Source organism: Phyllostomus discolor, chromosome 6, assembly GCF_004126475.2.
Source record: "Phyllostomus discolor isolate MPI-MPIP mPhyDis1 chromosome 6, mPhyDis1.pri.v3, whole genome shotgun sequence".
Lineage (NCBI taxonomy): Eukaryota > Metazoa > Chordata > Mammalia > Chiroptera > Phyllostomidae > Phyllostomus > Phyllostomus discolor.
Window position 1 is genome coordinate 148974225 of NC_040908.2, and position 10756 is coordinate 148984980.

Genomic DNA, 10756 nt, shown 5'->3' on the forward strand with positions numbered 1-10756 from the left:
GCATGTTTAATCAGCACCCTAGGGCAAATGCTGATAACGTTCTTGTATTTCTCATGAATATGGGAGAGGATATGGGAACCCAGCCGAGGGCTCCTAAATTTCTCCGTTTTATCACCTGCCCTGCCCCTCCCCTGCCGTCTGGAGCATCTGTCCGTTCCAGCTGCTGCCTCCGAGGGGGGGTGCGATAAGGAGGGGTGGCCAGCTGACCCCTCCGATGGGGGAGGGGTGGAGGAGGCTTTGAGTCCTGCTGGGCTGGACATCTCAAAATCACTTAGAAAACATTCCGGGTCTGCCTTGAGTGTCCCAAATTAGTGGGACTCATGCTCCTTGTAAAGCAAATTCCCTGGTTTGCTGTTTCCCCTGAAACATTGAAGAGGCCTAGAAATTTCCTTCCAATGCCTCTTCTACTGGCTGGTGCACATTCATGGTTTGGTGGGAGGTGCCTGGGCATAGCGATTGAGGCTCTGGAATCAGGCTGCTTGCATTTGAATGATGGCTCTGCCCTCCCCTGTCCCCAAGAACTTGGGTCATTCGGTTCACCCCTCTCATCTAATCTTGTGGTGAAGATTAAATAGTATAACGTATATGTAATGCCTGTTGCAGTGTAAATGCTCAATGCCTGTACTCATCAGGATTTGACCGGGGCTGGCAGAGATCGTGGGCAGTTTTGAGAGCATGGGCATGGGCCAAAGATGTCACTCGTGATTGCCAGGAAGGGAGGTTACAAGAGATTGGGACTTCATGGGCATGGCCTAAAGCTGTCACCTAGAAGCAAAGATTTTTCTTTTTCTAGGGAGAGGCTCAGTCCTTTCACATCCCCCTGACGAATATTGCTGAGCTCACCCAGGGTTATCTCCCTCACCTAAAGGCAGCTGGTTAGGGACTTTCACAATGCCTGCAAAACCCCTCTGCAGCACCTACGTTGATGTTTGATTGAAGAACTGAGGACTGTCGCCTAGTCAAGGTGACACATGAAAAGCCATCACCACTTGTTAGCTGTTACAATCTGTATTAGTTTCCTGTGGCTGCTGTGACAGATGACCACCAACTTGGTGGCTGGAAACGACGGAGATTTATTCCTTCACAGTGTTCTGGAGGCCAGGCCTCTGAAACCAGTATCGCTGGGCTGAAGCCACGGTGTCGGGAGGACCGCGCTCCCGCCAGAGGCTCCGAGGGAGACTCTCTTCCAGCTTTTGGTGACTGCCGTGTCGTGCCTGGGTTTGCAGCCGCGTCCCTCCAGTCTCAGCTTTTGTGGTCACAGTGGCTTTCTCCATCTGAGTGTGCGTCACATCATCCTCTGCTTCTCTCTTATAAGAACACAGCGATGACAGTCAGGGCCCACTCAAATAATATGGGATAACCTCTCATCTTCAGATCCCTAACTCAATCACATCTGCAGGGACTGGTTTCCATGTAAGGGAACACCTGTAGGTTCTTGAGGATTAGGACCTGAAATCTTTGGAGACAATTATTTTGTCTACTACACCATCTCTCTGTATAGTTTTAGAGGCCTTGCTTTATGCCAGGACTTACCAAATGGTGGGGAATAGTAAGATGGAACAGGTGCAGTCCGTGTGAAAGAAACAGAACCTAACATACAGTATGGCTATATGTTATCCATATAACGTGGTGGATTGGCTCCTGTGATTAGGGAGGCTGAGGAGTCCAACCATCCGCCTTCTGCCAGCAGGAGTCCCGGGAAAGCCAGGGTTGTTCCATTCCAAGTCTGAACGCCCAAGGAGCCGAGGAGCTGATGGTATGAGCCCTGGTCCAAGTGTCGGGGCAGGAGAAGGTGCCGGCTCAGGCAGTCAGGCAGAGAGAATCAATTCTCCCTTCCTCCATGTCGCTCTACTCATACCCTCAATGGATTGGATAATACCCGCCCACACTTGCAGGGCAATCTTTCTGAGTCACCAATTTAAATGCTAATCTCATTCAGGTACACCCTCTCAGACATACCCAGCAACAATGTTTAGCCAAAAATCTCTGGGTACCCCATGGCCCACTCAAGTGGACACATACAATTAACCATCACTTCATCCCCGCCTTAAAGGAGCCAACTGGTAATAAATGGGGAGTCTGCAAGCACACGAGTAATCATAATACAAAGGAGAGGCTCGGAGTGCCTCAGGATGGTTGTGTGTGACGTGTTTCAGGATTTTAGAGGAGGGGCCAGATCACTCTTCATTGTGGAGATCTGGAAAGGCTTTCTGGAGGAGGGAGTTCTGAATGGGACCTTAAAGGAGGAGATTGTCAGAGCAGTCAATCTCAAATGCAAGCATGCAACAGAGTCACTTGGGAAGCTTGTTAAAACACAGAGTGGTGGGGCTCCACCTCTCAAGTGCCATATTCTGGAACAGGACTTGGGGAGATGCATTTTTAGCACATTCTCAGGGGATGCTAATGCCAGGGACCGTGCTTCGAGAACCACTGTTCTAGACATATAAGGATGATGGTGGCAGGGGAGGGCCCTCTCTTCTCTCTTAGATTATGTCACAATTCAAATGCCTTTTTCTGAGACACAGTCCTCCTTTATGATCTAAGAATATTTGTCCTTGTTACCTGTTCTACATGTTTTTCTTCATATCACTTATCTCACTCTCTCGGGGGTGGCTGTCTACCTCTCCTGCCAGAATCTAAGTGCCATGAGGGTAGAAGCTGTCTCTCTTGTTCACGGCATTTAGAACAGTGCTTAGCACATAGTAGATGCTCATTAAATAAATATTTACATAGTGAAAGAATGCGTGACCTCCCAGGTCCTATGTAGTTGAAAGTTCTTTAACTCCTCTTTTGTTCCTGCAGCACTAAACTAGTTACTTCACCCTGAGAGCAATTCTTTAAATAGAATTAAATGGGTCAAGTTGGCTATTGAGAGGAATTCTTCATTAAGATGCTCCAGTCAACGCTGCCTATGCAGAACTGAACCCAATCTGGAGTTTTCTTCAGTAGTGGGAAAATATCCATAAAATAATTAAGATGGTTTAGATTCATTTAATTCTTAATATCTCCATTTTTAATAAATATTTAATACATTGCTCTTCTGGGAGGCAAAGAGCCAAGAAATTTCAGCAGTAACATGTGTATAAAATTTCTTTTTTTCCCCTGAAGCAGCACATTTTGAAAGATATCGCAACAGGTTATGACAGGTAGAACAGGAAAATATTATTTTAATTTTCCTGGGTCAATTATTAGAATTACTGAAATATATACATGCTTCAATTGCACTTTATCAGTGTGATCCATTCTCTGGAGGAGGGGAAGCCAGAGAGAACTGGACTGGTTTATTATAATTAGGTTTGTGCCCCAAACGCCAAAGCACAGTAAGCTCATTGGGCACGTCTGTCTGTGGCAACTGGGTACATCTTGTGAAAAGGTGGCGCTGAGCCTGTCTAGGTGCAGCTTGCCACTTCATAGCAGGTGGTGAAATCTAAAGAGAATTCTAAGCAAAGGACATCTCCTGGGCTATTTTCCTAAATTTTCCCTTCAGGATCAGGTGTCGCATGATACACAGCAGTGGAAACTTGGAGCGTGTAGAAAGACGCTTTGAATAACTAGAAGTTCGTTTTAGGGTCTGATTAAACTACAGGGCTCACCTTGGTTCCTGTCCCTCTCAGCAGGACTAGGAGGTAGACTGGGGTCAGGGCAGGAGGAAGCATGACCTCAGTGGAACGGTACCTCAGGTCCCTGGTTTGCCTGGGACTTCCCCAGGTTAAACACCAACAGTCGTGAATCCTGCAAAAGCCCTCTGTTCTAGGCAAACCCAGATGACTGGTCACGCAGGAACAGGTTGGCTCCCTTATGAGGTGATGACACCCTATTACTAGAGCCAGGAAACAGATGGAACGGCCACCTTCCTGCATGGGTAAAGGACAGATTCCCGCACAGGGTGGTCAGTCTGTAGTTGGCTCTTACAGAGGCCCCCTGGTTGCAGTCTTCTCGTTCTGTAAACAAATAACCCAGCCTAAAGAAGCTAAATGACTAAGTATGTTTACATAAAATAGTGCTACTTGCATGATTTCCTGTTTTAACTTAAAAATAAACATGGCTGAACTTAGGACTTCTTAACAGTTGATCATCTTAGTTTTTTGAGATCCCTATTTGACGAACAAGTCACTCGTTTACCAAAGGTGTGTAGTTCGTTGTTTTTGAAATCTCTTAACCTTATAGCAAGACTTTTTTCCTTTTGTTGGTAAGAAGATTATTTTGTGTGTGTTTGCACATATGTGAGAGAAGAATACGTGTGATAGGATAGCATTTTCTTTCACAATTCATCATTTTTTAGCTCTCCTATTGATAATTCTCATTTGAAGCAAATGCTGAACACCTTTTGCTCTGGAGGACAGTTAAGTGGTCATTCCTTTGTCGATTCTTCCTAGGGGTCATGGGTGGTGATAGCTGATGGGGGACAGAAGTGGGCGGTTGGAGTTGGGCCAGTGGAAGGCAGTGTCACCGGGGTGGAGTGTGAGGTTTATCTGTTCTCCCTACCAGCCCAGCAAACGGCAAATAAGCAATTGAATTTTTAAATTACATCTTGCATCTTCTCTAAAAGGAATGAAACAGTTCCTTGGACAGTCATCATGTGTGAAGGGATTATAAATTGCCTACCCAATATTAACTCTTTTTTTATTCTTTCCTTGCAGATTCCTGGTTTTGTTTAAGGCAGCAATGCAAGTAGCTCACAACACTCCATTTCACAGTGCCTTTGACAGGTTAGGTAGCTGTGTAGTAAGGTTTTGACCAATGTGGTACAGGCAGAAGAGCCTTTTGCATTTTCTCTTACTCCTTCTTCCCATTGAAAAGAGGTTATAATGTCTGGAGATGCAGCAGCCATACTGTAATCATGAGGCAACAGATATTATGCAAAGACCAAGGAAGTATCACATCAGTCCTGGCATTGTTAAGCAGTGAACTAATACCTATGAGATGACTTGGTTAAGCTTGTTAGTAGTTCCAGTGGAAGGGTTTTTCGTTTCTTGCAAGTAATTGCTTCCTAACTGACTCAGGATAGCATGATATAGTGGAGAGAATGCTGTAGTAGGAAGCCAGAAAACTATGTTCTAAGCTTTTTCTGGCTGTTTTCCTTTTAGAAACTTATTTTAAGAAATTTCCTTTAAATCAAGTCCCCAGTTGCCACTTCTCATTTTGTGGCACACAGTAGGACCTGTATAAATGAGGTTAAACTTGCAAAATAGTATAAAGAGTACCTTGCCATCCTAATGCAGATGGATCGGCCAGATGATCTTCGAGGTCCCTTTTAGATTTAAGAGGTTAATTCAATGCCAAGTTATTTCTGGAAGAGAGCTGGCTATTTCAGAGAAAATTGGTAGTGATGGTGGTAGGGGTGGGTATGTGTGGTGTGTGTGTGTGTGTGTGTGTGTGTGTGTGATACTTAGAATTAAATGATAAAATAAGTTTTATTTTAAAGATGCATATGAAAGCCTATGACAAAATATCACTAATGACTTTTTTGGGTTGAACCAGAGCTGATTGTCCTGCTGCCCCTCACTGTGTTTTTCTCGCACAGATGCTTGTCTTTGTCTGCGTTGGGTTCAGCTCTGTCAGTTCTTACATACTGTGCTCCTCTACCCAAGACCGGTGTTAAAATTGATTGCTGTTGATGAATTGCCTTGAGTTTCCTGGAGATCTAGGATTATTGTAAGCTAAGAAAGGAGGAGTCATGGTGTGTGACAAAGACGGACAAATCTATAACACAATGTGTTCAATTTTTGTATCCCTTAATCTCCGCCTGTCGATGGTCCCCCGTTCCTTGACCTGCATGCCCTGTGGCGCTGAGGACCTGAAATGCGATGAACTGAAATGACTGTGCGCTGTGTCTGTGCAATGGCATGGCTGTTGCCTGGACACGGAAGCAGGCAGGGCTTCGTGACTTCTTAGAGGTCATAAAACCCATCCACACCAGGGACTTCCCAATGTCTCCTGGGACTCCAGACCTCTTTTCAGAGTAATTAATTCTCAAGAGGGACAGCTTCCTCCTCAATATCGATGACGCTGGGGAATGCAAACTGCCACTCAGGATAATTATCAATGGGTTGCCAATAATGAGTGAAGCTTTGAAGATTATTTGTCATTGTAGTTTTGCAAGAGAAGAGAAAGCAAACTGATCGTTAGAGTTCCTCAGGCTGAGAAACAAAATGCCAGGGGTGAGTTCAGTCCCTTACCCCTAGCAAGTCTGCCCATAAACTGTGCTCCTTCTCCCTCCTCCTTCACCACTGCCTCCCCCCACCCCCACTTCCTCTCATGCCTGCTTAATGTTTATGATTGGGCAATTGTCTGCTTTCTTCTTGTGCTCCCCTCCCCCGACGGGCCTGCTACAAAAGCTTATTTACTTCTATTTCTGTAGAGGTCCAGGTGGAACTTCTCTTGCCCCCAGTATCTGAAGTTAAGGGCACGAGGTTGGCTAGGACAGTTGCTTTAGAGGCGTTGGCTCTAGTCAGAGCCATTAGAAGACGACTTCGAATTCAGGTCCTTGGAGTCCATTCTTACTTTTTTTCTCCAATGATGCATCTTTGTTTAAATGAGTAAGTGTCTTGTCCAATGGACACGTTTTAAGACTAAGCCATTATTGAGTTATGATGAGAGTGTTAACAGTGCCAAGCTTTGTCAAACTTTTTCTTTATTTTTAATGTTCTCTTTGTATGTTAGTAAGCATATTTTAAGAATGTTGGACCTCAGCCTCTGAGAATCAAGCATGTTATATTGTCCTGGAAGGCGATATGGACCAGAAGTTAAAAGCAGAAACTTCAAAAATTATATATGCCTGACTTGAGTGACTGGTTCTGTCTCTTCCTCGTTGTCTTATTTAGGGCAAGACATAACAACCTGTCTGCGTCATAATCTTAAAATTATAAAAATAGTTCCTATCTGCTGGAATAGTTGCTAAGGGTTATTAAAAATGAGATAATGTGGGAATGGCATTAACACAGGCCTTAACATAGAGTAAGAACTTAATAAGTAGGAAAGAGACCCCCCCCCCCACCAAACCCCTGGTATTATCTTCTGGAGGGTGGGCGCCTTGTAGCACAGGCTTCCCCCGCTAGGGCAGTGTTCTAGGGACCCATCTGCATCAGTGTGCAAGGAGGTGTCATTGTGAAAGGCTGTGCTCAGCTTCAGTGAATTTTTGTTTTGAAGACTCTTTCAACACATTTACCCATTTCATGCTGGTGATTTATGAGGGCACCTGCCCACACCGCACCAAGTTTTCAGCAGTTTTTGACCATAAATGGCATGACCCCCCTGCCCCATTCTTCCTATTCACCGATCTCACCCTGGGCAACTCTTTTTTGTTTCCCCCAATGAAAAAGGCCTCAAAGGGAAGCGTTTGCTGATGTGAAAGAGGTAGAACAAAAAAAAAACGGCAGAAGCATGGAAAGGTACCAAAATTGATGAGTTCAAAGACTGTTCTGAGCAGTGGGAAAAATGTCTTGATAGGTACAGGGGTGTCCAAGCTTTTGGCATCTCTGGGTCACACAGTAAATACACAAACACAAATGGAAATAAAAAAAATCTCATAATGGTTTAAGTAAATTCATGATTTTGTGTTGGGCCACTTTCATGACCATCCTGGGCCTCCGGTGGCCCACCATCCACAGGTTGGACACTCCTGGACTGTATTACATCAAGTGGAGAGAGCTTTGAAGGTGACAGAAGTTTAAACATATAAGGATAAATACACAATTTTTAATAAATAAATTCTGGGGTTTGGTCCCCCTCATAATGGGAGTGTGTATGAACCTAGGAATAAATTGGAATCTGAGGTACAAACTCATACACCCACATAGCCTCATTAGCATTGTACAGTGATAATATATATTTCTTGTAATCTATAAGTATATTTTTTATTAAAGTGTAATTGACATGCAACATTATATTAGTTTCATGTATTCAACATGATACAAATATTTGTATATATTATGAAATGATTATCACAATAAAGTTTAGTTAACAAAAGCATGTTTATATGTATATTTATATAAATGCAAATATGTGTATAGGAACATTATTTCTAATTGGCATCTGGTTGTAAGTTGCCATGTGGTGTAAATTTTCACTTTAAATTGTTCCACTTAATCATTTTTATTTCCTGTAGTCCATCATCCACAACAGCTCGTTTCATTTTTGTCAAAGCAGAAATATGCTACATGCCAAAATCTTCATTCATTCTACAGCCTCTCCAAAGTCACTGCATAGCATGGCCTGTTTCCAGTTTGGCCCCCAGTCAGAATTCTGACCGGGTCCCCTTTCGTTTCGTTTTCCCCTGCTAATTTTATGCCACGATTTACCCTCATTTAGTTCTCAAACATCTTTCTCTTCTTTCTCGAGCCTTTGCTCGACCTGTTTCCTCCATCTGAAATACCCTCTACCCCTTTCTGATGGGAATTGGAAACCCCTAATCCTGCTTGAGATCCAGCCAACATCTCACTCCTGTTTCCACAATTCTCATCTCAGGGGTTCTTATCCTGTATCTTTATTACAGCTCCTCTTTCACTGAATTGTAATTTTTTGTTACTGGGATTTCTCCTCCACTAGATTTAACCCATGTGCCTCTGCAATGCCTCACGCAGAGGCAGAAACAGAGTGTAGGATTGCAGGACGTACTTTGGCTGAATATTGGAATGGGTGTGGGTAAGTGTAACACATAATGTTCACATTAAAACCAAATCAAGCAACTAATAATTTTTTTCAGTCTCTAACACATAATAAATATATGTATTTCAGTTTTACCTTATTATTAAATAAATACTTGAGCATTTACTTGAAAAAATATCTTGTAGGCTTAAGCACTGCTCTCAATTGAACTTTATGCAATGCTGGAAATGTTCATGCTTTCTAATACCTAGCTATTACACATCTGTCTGTTGAGCACTTGCAGCAGCTAGCAGCTAGAATGATCAAGAAAGTGAATTTTAGAGTCAGGAGTATAAACCAGCCAAAGTGGCGGCAATACAGGACTGCCCTGGTATTGGGAGAAGCGACCCAGAGGGAGTGCAAGGTGCAGGGTGGTGCTGGCTATGGAACCTGTAACAGTGTGAGAGGTACTAGTTCTTGACAAGTTTGCAGCATGCATGAGTATAAGCTAGTCATTCTTAGCTCAGGAGGTGTCAGAAAAATCTGTGCTCACTATACTGTTTGTTCAACGAATTTTTGTTGAAAAATATGGTCCTACGATAGAAGATGGTTATAGTAAGCAAGTTGAAGTAGACGCACAACTGTGCGTGCTTGAAATCTTGGAGACCACAGGAATGGGACCATTTACAGCAATGAGGGATTCATATATGAAAAATGAACAAGACTTTGCACTAGTTTATTCCATGACAGCACAGCCCGCATTTAATGATTTACAAGATCTGAGAGAATGGATTCTTTGAGTTAAAGATATTGATGATGTTCCAATGATTCTGGTTGGCAATAAGTGTGACTTGGAAGAAGAAAGAGTTGTAGGAGAGGCACAAGGTCAAAATCTAGCAAGACAATGGAACAACTGTGCATTCTTAGAATCCTCTGCAATATCAAAAATAAGTGCTAATGAGCTCTTTTATGACCTAGTGAGGCAAATGAACAGAGACACTCCAGTGCCTGGGAACGCCTGCCGAAAGGCATCATGTCGGCTGCTTTAATATACTAAACACATTGTTGCTCTGAGCCAGGTCTGAAGAACTGTTGCCCAGTTCAACAATGCCAGCATTCCCATGTTGGAATGGTGGCACTGTTAAGCCTTAAGCTGGCATCGTTAAGCCTACCGACACCTTACATGGACTTTTGTGGTGGTACCCTTTAGGAGGTGGATGAAAGCTACTGCATCAGTTTGCACCTTCTAATCTCTTCCCAGTGTTGCAAGAGAGATTTTTACTTATGCAATAATAGTCCTAGAGTATGCAGCTGGTAAAACCAGAGACTACAACCTATGCAGGTTTAATATTTTTGCCTGTTAGTGATTAGTTCACATGTGTGACGCTTGGTCGAAATGTTAAATGGTGGATGAGTACCGTAGATGTGAATGTGGGAAGTAATTTCAACCACGTGTAGTTGGTCACAAAGCCTAAGTTGCAGTAATGATTGCTGTTTTATTTAACAATGCCTTATTGCTTTGTATGCATTAACATTTGGGTGTAAAGACTGTGTTATCTATCCAACAGGGAGCCACAGTATTTAAATTGACCAAGCTAATGTTACAACTACTTAGAAGTGGCTAAATGTAAACTAAAAGCCTTAATTTAAGTGGTGCTATTTTGTATAATTTAGCATCAGTAGTTCAGTAAATTTGGATTGCCATGCAAGGGCTTCCATTATTAAAAAAAAAGAAATTAAGTGTTTAATCTTATTTAATTTTAATTCATTTAAACTTAAATTCCAATAACCCTATGTAGCTAGTCCCTTCCATATTGGACAGTGAAAGTCTATAGTACTTAGTAAAAAGTTCCCAGAGTTCACGTATAGGTTCAAGGTGTCTTTCTTTTTTTTAGGAGACCTAGATTCAGGAAGTAATCTATTGATATAATCAATGTGAGGTACGTGAAACACAAAAGAAAATCTGCCTGAGTTTACCAATTAATAATTTTTGTTTATATGAAATGCTAACTCACTTTCAGAAATTAATCTATGGTGCTTAGCTTCATTAACTATTACATAACAGGAACCAAATCAGGGAAGCAATATTTGTGTTCATTTAAGTAGATTACATCTTTTTCTTTTCTTTTTTTAGGCTTATTTAAATTACATTTATTGGGGTAACGTTGGT

The 10756-nt window shown here is 42.6% G+C and overlaps 1 pseudogene; it reads left to right on the top strand.

The window, feature by feature from the left end:
- Positions 1-9019: 9019 nt before the first annotated feature.
- On the top strand, positions 9020-9700 carry LOC114501035 (annotated as a pseudogene).
- Positions 9701-10756: the final 1056 nt, after the last annotated feature.